The sequence below is a fragment of the Siphateles boraxobius genome, unplaced genomic scaffold, assembly GCF_051911475.1.
Source record: "Siphateles boraxobius isolate OS27281-9 unplaced genomic scaffold, OSU_SipBor_1 1, whole genome shotgun sequence".
Taxonomy (NCBI): domain Eukaryota; kingdom Metazoa; phylum Chordata; class Actinopteri; order Cypriniformes; family Leuciscidae; genus Siphateles; species Siphateles boraxobius.
Window position 1 is genome coordinate 33,455,093 of NW_027508699.1, and position 14,220 is coordinate 33,469,312.

A 14,220-nucleotide genomic window follows, 5' to 3' on the forward strand; every position below is an offset into this window, starting at 1 on the left:
TCTTGTAACGTTAAACATGTTATCACGTGGATGAATAATCATATGCAAATGATATGCAGATGAGGATATGCATAGTAAAACTAGGCATTGTAAGCTCCATATATGGTTGTTTCGGGGTGGAGACGCTTGTGCGCACAATCTTCCGCTGACTGGGATTTATAAAGTGAATTCTGCGCAGGTTATGGCGTACGCATGGCTTTATAAGTCTGAACATTTTTTTGCTTAAGCCATTTTTGGCTTTCTGGCGCACGTACACTTTTAGTAAGGATCCTACGCAGAGATTTATAAATGAGGCCCCTGACCTTTAGAAAAGAGGCCACTTCTTCTGTTCTTTCAAAGTCCAGTCCAGCTACATGAATCAAGTTCAAATGTGAAGATCTGTGAATTCGGCAAAAGTACATTAAGTCCAAGAAAGGAGCAACTCTCATTTGATAAATCGAAACGAGCTCCGTTTATTAGCAGCTCCTCCAGAAGAAGAAGAAAGTGTTGTCTCATTTCTCTGTGAGTCAAAAAGACTCCAAACTCTTCACATTCACGTAGTTCACAGGCGTCCATTAGAAACAAAGATTTGTCCAACCCAAGTCCTTCAGTTCTGTGTAAAATGGCACATGTAACAGCCCGTCACTCATTCACTGATGATTTATACAGAAATCTTTGTAAGAATTGCAAACGAAAAGCTGCTATTATACTTTTCAAATGTATCAAACGATGACCACCCCCTCTTTATTTAAATGCAACATACTCTGAGGGACCCAGTGTAATTTATCCCCCCAAAAAATCAACCAAAATCCCTTGAATTTTTGCTAGACATTGTGCGGGAGGATCCAAACATGCTAGCCTATGCCAAAGGCAGGAAGCTACTAAATTATTTACAATTAATATCCACCCTTTATATGACAACTTTGGTATTAACCATTTCCATTTGTCAAGCCTGCCAGTCACCTTATCAACAACCCCTTCCCATTTTTTTCTGAATGGACATTTCATCTCCCGAATACACTCCCAAATACTTAAAACCTCCTGTTCCCCAAATTAAACCATCAGGAAGGCTTGGCTTCCCTTTTGACCAATTTCCTATTAAAAGTGCTTCACTCTTGTTCCAATTAACTTTTGCTGATGACAAAACTCTAAAATCTTCCAAAACTTACATTAAAACATGCACATAATTTTGTCTGTTAAGTAAAACTACCACATCATCATCATAGGCAGACAAAGAAATGCGGTTTGTACTAGTAGGTGGATTCAAACCACAAATATTTTCTCTTAATTGTTGCAACAAAGGTTCTATAGCAAATGCATATAACATTCCAGAAAAAGAACAGCCCTGTCTAATACCCCTACAGAACTTAAAAGAGTGCATAAGCCACCGTTTATCTTAAGCACACTCTCAACGTCACCATAGAGCACTTTCACTTTATCAATAAAATCCTGACAGAATCCAAAAGCTTCTAGAATTCTCCACAAGTAAGGGTGTTCGACCCTATCAAACGCCTTTTCTTGATCTAATGAAATAAGTCCAATATTAATGTTGAGCAACTTGGAGACATCAAAAATATCCCTAATAAGGGTAATATTGTCAAAAATTGACCTACCAGTGACACAATAAACCACCTGACCTATAATTTTAGCTAACCTATTTTATAATCTGAGCAAAGGAGCGAAACAGGACTCCAGTTCTTAATTTCTAAAATATCTCCTTTTTTGAGGAGGATAGTGATGACCGCTCTACGGCTCCTCGAAGGCAACCTACTTGAGCCCAACTATCCTTAAGCACCTGCAAAAGGTCCTCCTCTACCTCTGTCCAAAAGAATTTATAAAATTCAACAGGAAGGCCGTCAATTGACCTTTCGCAGGGAGGTTGATTGACAGGCCATCTGACCAATCATAGTCCGCCATCCGCCGAATCCGCCATTTTTGTCCGACAAAGCAGTCAGGACAGTTAGTAGATTAACGTTGGACGATTTGAACTTGAAAAACAAAGTGTACTGACGCCTTTCCGTGGTTAGAATAACATTCCTTCTTATGTTCATTCATGTTTATTTTATGCTATAAATTAACTAGAAGGAAGATATGATCGGTTCATGAGCAGGTTTAAATGAGGCGCTACAGCAATCTGTCAGACACATTAAAGAGCCACAAAACGGTATTTATTGTTTAAATTCCTTTAAAAAATGACCAAATTTGAAAGTTGAGACTTTGTTTCATATCAAAAGTAACCTGGTCTGCCCTGTCTGTCAGCGTGTTGACAGAGTCCTCTCTGCTCCGTGATATATTTTTCATTGCGAGAGAACCGGTGACAACATGGTGTGTGTCGTGAGAGCAGCGTAGCTTGTCGGACATAGCAACAGTAACTAAAGGGGGCGGGTCTTTGTGAACGGTCAATTCCTGGTTTTATTAACAAGGTTCGGTAGGAGCAGGTGCAGATAATTAACCCAATTAGCACAAGTGGAGATCAATCAGTAATCAATTCAGGACAAGATAAATAACAGCAGAACCCACCTTTGTTCCTTGACAGTTTATCGGCATCCCACCACCACTCCCTCACTTTTAGTTCCATCTCTAGTTCCATCTACTCTTACCATCGGGGGAGTACTCTGGGGTGGGCAGAAATTCCGAGCTCGGAGCCCTCCACCCGGACAGCACACCAAGTACACATAACCTTTACCGTAGTAATTATATGTAGATGTGAACTCATGAACTAAGAATTCATGCCTTGAAGGGCCTTAAGTAACTCTCCGAGGCTTAATGCTCCTGAGAGATCTGCATTGGCACCGTTTGACACTTGGGTCAATCTTTAAAAAAAAAAAAAACCTTTCAGAATCCCATCCTGTTCCTAACTTATTCTTGTACAAGTTTTCATAAAACCCGCAAGCTCTTGTTCGTATTTCTGCATGAATAGATAAAAACACTCCTGCCTCAGAGCGTAAAGCATGCAAAAAACGTTTCTGCCCATTTTTCTTTTCAAGGCTAAAAAAATATTTCGAAGTACATCCGATGTACATTCAATACTTAAAAAGAGAACGAATCAGAGCTCCTTGTGCTGTCACCCCCAGAAGGTCAGATAGCTGTTTTTTCTTATTTGAGATCATCTCTGTATAACTTTGATTACTTGCTGAATCAGCTAAACTCTGCAATTTAATTATTTCTGCCTCCAGTGCCTTCATATAACTATTTAACTCTTTGGTGACATTACGAGTATATTGTTGGCAACACTGTTTTATTTGGACCTTTACAAAAGTGTTGTACCAACCATTGCTGTGGGTCTTGAAAGGTCTTAGTCTTTTGTCTTTTTAAAATCTTCCCAACATACTTTAAATACATCCTTAAAATCCTTATTACACAATAAATTAGTATTGAAGTGCCAGTATGCAATGTGGAGTTTAATTTGATTTACTGTAAAAAAACAAAAAACAAAAAAAACAATACCATATGATGCTCAGAAAAACTGACCGGTGAAATTACACAACTTTTAAAAATACCCAAATGATGTTTGAAACCATAGAAACAATCTAATCTAGCAAGAGATAGAACATTGTCACGAGCATGAGCCCATGTAGGCCTATACTGTCTCTGACCGTCATGAAAATGCCTGCAAATATCACATAGATCATTCACATTTATCATCTTAGTGAGACGTTCACGTGTAGGTATATGACGCTCAATGTGATTTCTGTCAATATTATTCTCAGTACAATTACAGTTTTTTTCAATTGCTTACACACTAAAATTAAAACTTTCCCACTATTAGCAAAACCTTACACTCAAGGAGCAAAACACCAGCCTAGATTTGCACAATTGTAAGCACGTTGTCAGCTTCACCCTTTTTGCAAAACATTACACACAGTGATTTGTAAAACCCTACACACATTTTCACACCTTAGACACAGATAAGGATTGTGAGGTTACTTCCTTGTCATTACAAAGCCCCGGTTTGCCATTGACCACACATTAATGAATGAATTGGAAATGCACATCCATCAGGCGTGGAAGCACACATGTGCTAATTTGAAAACGCAGCACTCAGGTGTGCTATAAAAGGCCGCAGGTGAGTTCACCTGTCTTCAACAAAAATGGAAGGAGCTAGAAGAAGAAGAAGAAGAAGAAGAAGAAGAGTGAGAATAAGAGGGGGAGCTCAAAGAGGAGATGAAGGAGGTAGAGGAAGAGGAATACCTGGCCAAACACCTCAATGGTTAATTGTTAACACTTCAATCAGGATGTAAGCACTATGAAAAGACCACAGGTGAGCACCTTTTTTTTTTTTACAACAACAATGGAAGACGTTGAAGAGAGAGGAAGAGGAATAAGAGGGGGAGGAAGAGTGAGAGGTAGGGGTAGAGCAGGTAGAGGAGTTCATGGCCAAAGAAGACAAACACTTTCAAATGAAATCAGAGCAACCTTAGTAGATCATGTCATCAAACATGGGCTGACAATGCATCTGGACCGAGAGTGCAGCCAAACTTGAGCCGTTTTACTGTCGCCTCTGTCATCCGGACCTTTAGACTGGAGAACAGGTATGTAACCAAAATGTCATGTAGTACACATGTAGTACACCCCATGTCATAGTATAGTTGGGTGACACCTGTTTACTTAGTGTATGACATCAGCCATTCATGAACTGTACAAGTTTCCTGTACAATGTACTCTACTGTGGGGGAAAATATTTAGGCTGCATTGTCCAAGCCCTATATATATATATATATATATATATATATATATATATTTTTTTTTTTTTTTTTTTACTAAAGGATTGAGAGACGACACCATGGTGGAGGAAGGGGCCAAATGTTCACCGGGGTACATGAAGCTGGCATTGTAAACTTGGTTTTGGAACATAATGAAATCCGATTACGAGAAATTCAAAGCCACATCATCCAAGACAACAGCTTATTCAACAACAATCAACGAGTCAGTCTGTCCACATTGGCTCGCATTCTCAAGCGAAACCAAATCAGAATGAAACAACTTTATAAGTTGCCGTTTGAGAGAAACTCTCAAAGAAACAAAGTGGTCAGACAAGCATATGTGGAAGTAAGTATATTGACTGCAGTACACTACACACAACATTGTTTCCCAGTGTACTGGATAACACCATATTGACAAATTTTTGTTCTTTGTTTTTTGGAAATGGATGCTCATGCAATCCCACATGAGTTCATATTAAGTCAAGTCATCCTCATTTATATAGCGCTTTCAATTGTTCAATTGTTTACACGCAATTTTGAAAACCGGGTTCTTTTTTTCAAAATGTAATCACAATTATCCAAACACCACACTCAATTGGCATAATTCCTAGATTGTTTGGAAAATGACACACTTCTGTCAAAACTTACACACTTCAGTCAAAAGATATACACATATTTTAAAAATGCTATTAGTTTTCATTTGACCAACACTGTCCTCAATGATCAGACACTATTGCAACCAGTTTCACACTGCTGTGATAAATAAAAAACACATTTGTAAAAAAAAAACTATTTTTAGGAAATAGCATGTGCTAGATTTTTGGCCAGACATTGTTATGCAAGGGATAATTTAGATGAAAAAAAAAATTGTGACAAACAAAACAACATTCTTCATGATTAGTTTGAGATATAGGGAGAATGTACACAAATAGGCCTATTATAAACTTACCAAGCACTGCACAACACTGATTTCTGCAGACTCATATTTCAAGTATTTATTTACAGTATTTCTTACCATAATCAGTTACAGTAATCAACCAACAATGAAATCAATGAAAAAAATAAAATCTGTAGACAAATACAAATTACTGCATGAAGTACATACAGTTTGACTCTAAAGAAAGACTACTGTAAAAGCAACAAGAATACTGTAACTATTCAGTTACAGCATCAACCAGAGATTTGGTTGAACTCTTTCTCCAGCTTCCATCGGTGTCAGTCCATGGTTGATAACATGGTCAATAAGTGTTGCACGGATTTCTTGAGTCAAATTTGGTCCTCGTCTTCTCTGTTCAGGTTCTATCAACTCTACAAGTCCTTCTCTACCTCTTCCTCTACCTAGGCCTCTTCCTCTATCCCCTTCTTCTCCTCTTCCTATACCTGGGCCTCCTCCTCTACCTCCTTCACCTCTTCCTCTACCTCCTTCACCTCTTCCTCTACCTCCTTCATCTCCTCTTTGAGCTCCCCCTCTTATTCTCACTCTTCTTCTTCTTCTTCTTCTTCTTCTTCTAGCTCCTTCCATTTTTGTTGAAGACAGGTGAACTCACCTGCGGCCTTTTATAGCACACCTGAGTGCTGCGTTTTCAAATTAGCACATGTGTGCTTCCACGCCTGATGGATGTGCATTTCCAATTCATTCATTAATGTGTGGTCAATGGCAAACCGGGGCTTTGTAATGACAAGGAAGTAACCTCACAATCCTTATCTGTGTCTAAGGTGTGAAAATGTGTGTAGGGTTTTACAAATCACTGTGTGTAATGTTTTGCAAAAAGGGTGAAGCTGACAACGTGCTTACAATTGTGCAAATCTAGGCTGGTGTTTTGCTCCTTGAGTGTAAGGTTTTGCTAATAGTGGGAAAGTTTGAATTTTAGTGTGTAAGCAATTGAAAAAAACTGTAAACGGTACACTTTTTTGAAAAACAGCGTTCAGTCATAAATTATTTGTTTGTTTTTTTCCACAAACTGTCCTACATCTGGGAAGTATACTCATTGACTAAAACCCCACTTTTATTCATCGTTGACTCAAGGAACAGTGACACAACACAACTACATCGTAGGAAAACTCAATTTGTGACAAAGTAACACTTGAGACTGTCACTCTCTGAATCGATCTGGGGTGCGTTTCCCAAAGCCAACTATGGTCGCAAGTTCCGTCGTTACCAATAGAGTTCAATGGAAATTGCGATCATAGTTAGCCAACGGTGCTTTTGGGAAACGCACGCAAGATCAGTAACATCTTCAAGATCTAATTTATTTTGTTGTCTTTAATCATGAACTTTATCAGACTTCTTCCTTTTTAATGGCACTTTAAACTCTGTTTGTTCTGAACCAATTTCATTAGGCCTACAGTCAACCTCTCCAACATCCCCCATAATCATTTCTGAATCTCCTTTATCGCTTGACTCACCTTTGTCTTCCTCGTTTTCAGCGTCTTTTGCACTTTCAATTTTCTCCTCCACTGAAACCAAAGCATCCTTCTCAGTCCCAGCGCTTTGAGCTCCATCAGGATCGCTCGTCCGCGCCACCGCTGATTATCGGCCGGCTGCACAGTACCGTTAGCTACACCTACCGTGTCAGCTGAACGATTGTCTTCCTCTTGTTTGCTGTGACAAGCTCGAACCAAATGGCCGACTTTACCACAGCCGAAGCATTTGATCTTGTCAGTGGTGATGAAAACCACATAATCAAAATCATCTACTCGGACATTCAGCGCAAGGTCTAGATCAGCGTCGTTGTTTACAATCATGTAAACTGAACGCCTGAAAGACACAATATGTTTCAGTAAAAGATGAACGAGGCCAATTGGATTTTTTTTAATCGAGAAGACCAATTTTTGGTAGAGATTTATTTATAAACAGTAAATCAATGGAAAAAGTATGACATTATTACAAAACTTTAGGCCTATATAAGTAGTACTACTGTGATAAGTGTTTGCCTGTCACTGTAATTTTGTTTTTCAAATTTAATAAAGTATTCTGCATCAATATTTAAAGTTTTCTCTACTTGTAATGTGAAGTTGTATTGAATGACTGTGGCGAGCAGGACGAGGCCGAGGGCCGCGAGAGAACGGCGCGAAGCCGGTGGCGGGATTGATAATGAGTGACACCTGCGCGACGCACCGGTCTCGTATCTCTCACGGAGGAGTGGAAGCATAAAAGGGGGAGCGACGACAGAGAAGAGAGAGAGGACAGGCCAGAACTTGTGTTTTATTATGAGACCGCAGTCATCCGTGAGGGGCTATATTTTTCTTTCCTGTTGTATTTCTTTTCGTAAATTATTTAACCCTCTGGGGTCTGAGGGATTTTCTGGGTCCTGGAGGTGTTCTGACATGCTCTGACATTTGTGACCAGTCACGGAAACTAGGGACACAAGTCGGTTCTGGGGCATTTTGAGTTATTCATAGATTCTGAGAGTGTAATATCCAAGCTTTCCAACGATGTGTAACATGTGGAAATCTGATAATATTTGGAGAAGTTGTGGCCATTTTAAAGTAGGCACTTAAAAAAGCTCAAAGAGGAGAAAACGAGCTAAAGATTGTGCAGTTCTCACCTGTCTCTGCTGCTGGGGGTGACAAAAGGGCTCATTTACATCTCATTTAGATAAGCCATACCCCCTGTAAAGCTCCTCCATGTGCTTTACAGCTTTTTTTACACTTCGAATGAGTGCACTTCTGCCGCACTAGGCGAAAAACAATTGTGCTGCCCCTCTATTTGCAACGTACCAGCAACAACACACAAAGACCAATAATGCCATATAGCCTGCATATAACGCGAAACCAGCAACAACACATAAAGACCAATATGCCATATACATATAACGCAAAACCAGCAACAACACACAAAGACCAATATGCCATATAGCCTGCATATAACGCAAAACCAGCAACAACACACAAAGGCCAATATGCCATATACATACAGTATAACGCAAAACCAGCAACAACACACAAAGACCAATATGCCATATACATATAACGCAAAACCAACAACAACAAACAAAGACCAATAAGCCATAGGCCTACATATCTATAGCGCAAATAGTACGCAACGCTCGTGTGCCCAAAATGTCAACAATATTAAAGTTTATGTAGGAGGCAAATGCCTGCTGGCATTTTTCTTTAAGCAGTCATTTCTGCAATTTTCCAAATAATCACATTTCACCTCCTCAAATTACTGTTGCAAATCTCTTTACACCACTTTCTTATGTGCGTATACACACACAAATGAAATGTCCGCAAGCACATTATATCATCAGCAGGTTCAGCATCTTAAATAACGACTAAAGAGCAAATGAAGCTTAACTTACATTTCAGAAACACGCACGGCAGGCCTTCATCGCAGCAGCAAAGGTCTTAACTGCATCCTCTATTTCGATTCTCCGTCACATATGAAACAGCCAGCCACCGCTGTCAGCGAGCCGAGCCGCCGTATTGAAGCACTGAGGGCGAGCGCGCTGCGCCCATACCTCCGGTTCAGTTTCCCGAGCCCACGAAGTGCGGCGAAAACATTTTCGGTGTAACTGCCAGACGGTTCATCTCGTCTGCGACAATCTTTGCGGCATCCATCTTCATTGAATTTTGATATCAGAGAGAGCTGGCCAGAGCACAGCATAATAAGTAGCCATGTGGTTGACTTGGAGGGCGGGGGCAAAAGCGCCGGGTTATTCAGTATGGAAATACACACAGACAATGACACGCCACGCCCCTACTGCATGCTAGAATCTCCGAAAACAAGCCGATTTCAACCTCAAAATGTAAGCTTTTAAATATACCAATACTGCTATCTCAAACATGGAGAGGCTTCTTCGTGATTTCAATTAACAGATTCTCCAAAAAATTGAAAATCACCAATTTTGAAAAAAAACTCTTCTTTCTCATTTTGCTCGAAAGTTGTGCTGCCGACTTGTGTCCCTGGTTTCTGTGACGGGTCACATTTGTGCTTTTTTCAGTTATTTATAAACATGTTAATGGCAAAGGTGTGAAATTCACTCTATAGAGCACAAACGGGGCTACCGTAATATGTGAGCAACATGTATGTACATGTTTGTATTTTTGAGAGAATATTGCTTATGCATGGTTATTGAAAAAACTAAAACTTAAAGTGTCTGAAATAAGGCCACAAAACACATACTAAATATGTGTCCACAAGACTTTTGTCTAATGGAAGTTGTCGCCTAGAGTTTTTGCTTCAAAATGATTTGAAAATCATGCTGCCTAATCATTCACATAACACAATAGATTGATTAAAATTGTGAAAAACATTTTTTTGTTTGCCAAGGCAATATGCGAATGGGCGTCAACTGCCCAACCCCCTTGTGAATAATTAGTTGGTTCACACCTGAGAAGACAAAGACCCTGCATAGTAATGAACCTTTCATTCAGGTGTGAGAAAGAATGCGAGGACCCCAAAGAATGCATGGACAATATATATATATATATATATATATATATATATATATATATATATATATATATATATATATATATATATATATATATATATATATATAAAGGCAGTTCCTGCCTCCTTCTTCCCATAACATCTAACTGAGTTACAATGACATTTGGATATTTGAGTTATCTAAAGTTCAATCCAGGGAACTTGTGAAAGCTAACTGTGACACTAATTTTTACAGTGTTTTAGGGCAGAACTGGCCTTTAGATATTAATTATAATTCTCATTTCAAATTCTCATTTCAAACCTGGTAAAGTAGGCTATTTGCACAGTGATGTCCGGATTGATTTCATACATTTTGTAATGGCTTGTTGCCAGGTTACTATGCAGCAAATATTGCGACAGCAACTAAAAATATGTTGCATTATCCATGTTTGTCTAAGAAAACAACAGACCTTCAAATATAAATGTACAAATTTAGCATTTTAAAGTTCTCTGCAGTGAGTTTTGGATGAAGGCGATTTCATCAGCATCTTTGTTGATCCTTAAACAACATTATATATAACAACATGATTATAATCAACCTATCAGATTTGAGGTCAACCTATCACTATTGACACGTTTACAGTTTATGTAAAGTTTAGGCATACAACCAGGTTTAGCTTCTACATCTGTCATTTCCCTCTGATTTCAGGGGTTAGTTAGGGTTAAGTTTAGATGTAGGTATTAGGGACTACATTTTTGGACAGAAATGTTGTTCCAGGATCAACAAAATATGTTGATCCATGAACATTTCTTTTTTGGGAAAATCACGGTGACAGAGTTTTTGTTGCAGTTTTTGTTGTCTATGACACAACACCCTGCTCTCCATGTGTTCAGGATCATTTCATAAGATGTTTGTGGCATTGTGTTGGCGCCTCTAAATGCTATTTTTAGCATTTAATATGGCCCGTTTTTGCTCCACAAGTTTCTGCAAAACCTGATGATCATGTTCTCCAGCATGATTGAAGGATGACCCTATAGGAACATCAGTTGAGTTAGTTGTGAAGTAAGAATGACATTATTAAAGAGAATAGATCCCTGTGCAAATATGCCATCATATTGACAGGAGGGAATAGAGACGTTCAAGTGCATGTGCATGTGATGTTTGATGAAACAAAAAAGAGACACTTTTAGCTTTTCTCCCTTTAGCAAATATGCTCTACAACACATCCTATAAAGACAGAGTACAAAAAGATCAGTGATGTGTAATTGGTTGAACTTGACAAAACTACACACACACACACACACACACACACACACACTCACACACACACACACACACACACACACACACACACACACACACACACACACACACACACACACACACACACACACACACACACACACACACACACACACACACACACACACACACACACACACACACACTTCACAGCCCCAAACAAGGATGTTTGCCCCTTCATTCATCTCAGGAGGCGGTGGCGCTTTCAACATATTGGCATTTCTGAGCGGCTTTGCGGTAATTGTCAGTCATGTGGCAGTTGCTCGTTTGTTTTGCTGACATTTTGCCTTAGCCTGATTGTGTATTTAACGGTGGGAAGGGAGGAGAAATTAATTGGAGTGGGGCATAATCTGTCTGCCTGAAATGTCACCTCTGAATTGCCCATGCCGACTATGACACTGTGGCAGAGAAAGGAGACACTAAGTAAAGGGTAGGAGCACGAAGGAGAAAGAGTAAAAAAAGCGAGCTGTTAGCATGCATTTACATATAATCACTTCACTGACATTCAGAGCATATCTCAAAGAACTGAGAGAGAAAGAGTAAAGAGAAAAAGAGAAAGAGGAAGCTCTTGATTACTGCTTCACCGGGTGTTTGGACTAAATATTAGCTTAATGTGAGGAAATTACCACACGGTAAGAGGTGTGTCTCCTCTACGGATTGTCCACATGAAGGAAAGACAACTCAATTTAGATCTCCTAAAAAATCTCCAAATTATTGGAGAGAGAAATGAGATTTTGATTAAACCTTCTGAAAGACCCCTTTTCTGCCAAAACCGTGCTGGTTAATACAAATATAAAATATATAATAACAAATAAAATGTAAATATACAAAATATAATTTTATATTATAGTATAGCAAACATATACCCAATACACACACAGACACACACACAGACACACACACACACACACACACACACACACACACACACACACACACACACACACACACACACACACACACACACACACACACACACACACACACACACACACACACACACACACACACACACACACAGTTCAAAAGTTTGGGGTCATCTAAGATTACAAATGAATTGCTAATTAAGTGACAAAGACAATCTTACAAAAGATTTCTATTTCAAAAAGATCTTTTGATCTTTCTAATCAAAGAATCCTCAAATAATTCTTTCCACAAAGCTTTATTCAACACTGAGAATAATAAGAAATGCTTCTCAAGCTCCAAATTATCATATTAGAGTGATTTCTGAAGAATCATGTGACACTGAAGATTGGAGTAATGAAATTCAGCTTTGCCATCACATGAATAAATTACATTATTGTTTGTATAAATACTAAAAGTAACAACTTACCGACCACAAACTCTTGAACAGTAGTGTACAATTATATACTGTGTAGTTATACTCAAACTGCATGCAAAAAAATAATGATTCTTGAGGAACTTAGCAATTTTCCAAGTCTTCTGAAGCAAGCGTGCCGCACAAGCCCTGAAAAGTGAAGCCAAAGCGTCTCGATCGCCCCCCGGTGACTGGTCCTAGTATAGCTCATAAACCCCGCCTCCTGTGTTATTCAGTGGGACGTGAGACCAACTAAACAATTAAATTACACTTCACATATCTTATTTCCAAAGATAGTTTCTGTCATTTACTGTAGTTTTCATCACGCTGATGTAATTTCAAGTGTTTGTTTTTAAAATAAGTTTGTTTTTAGTTAGTTATTTGATGCTATAAAAACGGTGCTGTGGCGTACATGATTGACAGCTGTGATTGACAGGTTCTCTGAGCAAAGTAGTCACTGAAGCAACAACTGACTTTTTTTCGGGATCTTTGGAGGACTGAGGTGATTGGAGCTTTAAATTTAATATCTAAATTTCTATAATTAATTATTTCACACCGTCATAATGGGTTGTTCTGCAGCAGAGGCGCGTGCTTACGCTTGATTCAGCGAGAGTGAGGGTGGGACCAGAGCGGGACATTGATTTCCCAGGTTTACGTCCTGCTCACTACTGCGCATGTCTGGTCCCGAAATCGCAACTGCGCAGACTCAAGTCCCAAGATGTCAGCGCCATATCGGGACAATGGCGGCTTCAGTTCTCGCCAATGGAAGAGAACGAAGGGGCGTCGTCCATTTTTTTTACAGTCTATGTTCTGAAGAGTCTCAAGAACCATGAAAAAAAAAAACATCCGTTCAACAATTATTTGCCCCTTCTGAGGACATTCACAGTAAAGTGTCTAAACTAGTGTGAATGAGTGTGCGTGTGCATTTGCAGGAACATGAGAAAGAGGAAACACTGATCAAAGTGTGATAATCCACCAATCCCATTCCCTCAAATCAAGCTTATCCCAGGAGACACCTTCAAAGTCCCTCTTGTCCCTGGAGAACGACTGGTGCAAAGAACAGGAAGGTAGACGAGAGGAGAGTGGAAGTTGTGGGTGTTCTGTTAGTTTGAGGAATAATGAGACTGAAAGGGTGGGAATAAAAGAGTCTGTTCCAATAATAGCGCTGCAGTGCTTTAGTAAAGTGTTCTGCTCCACAAAGAGCCTTCGTTTGTGCTCTGAGAACAGGAAGGAGAGGGAGGAAATGAGTAATGACTCCTACACAAGGGTCAGGTGGTTAGTGGATATAGATAATACCGTTTTATCCTTCACGAAACCTTATTTCGGTTTCCCAGCCCGCACTGAATCTTAGGTAATGCTGAAAGTGTGCAGTGATGGATAGAACTCTCATAATGTTTTGAAGGATCACGTCTGGAATCACTATGCCAACATTTTATCCAATACACACAGCTTTGCTACCTTTCATACAGGAAGTCAGAAAGCAATATCGACCACCTCTCGTGGACTAATGACTGATGAGCCTCACCCACGGACCGCCCAA

At 39.4% G+C, this 14,220-nt stretch overlaps 1 protein-coding gene across 1 annotated transcript in view; it reads right to left on the minus strand.

The window, feature by feature from the left end:
- The window catches only part of LOC143741174 (large ribosomal subunit protein eL38), a 165,713-nt gene extending 152,369 nt beyond the window's left edge, over positions 1 to 13,344 (minus strand). The window contains exon 1 of the mRNA XM_077233616.1: positions 13,334 to 13,344. The gene's annotated coding sequence lies outside the window, so the exon portion shown is untranslated. The remainder of the gene's footprint in view (positions 1 to 13,333) is intronic.
- Between the last annotated feature and the right edge of the window lie 876 nt (positions 13,345 to 14,220).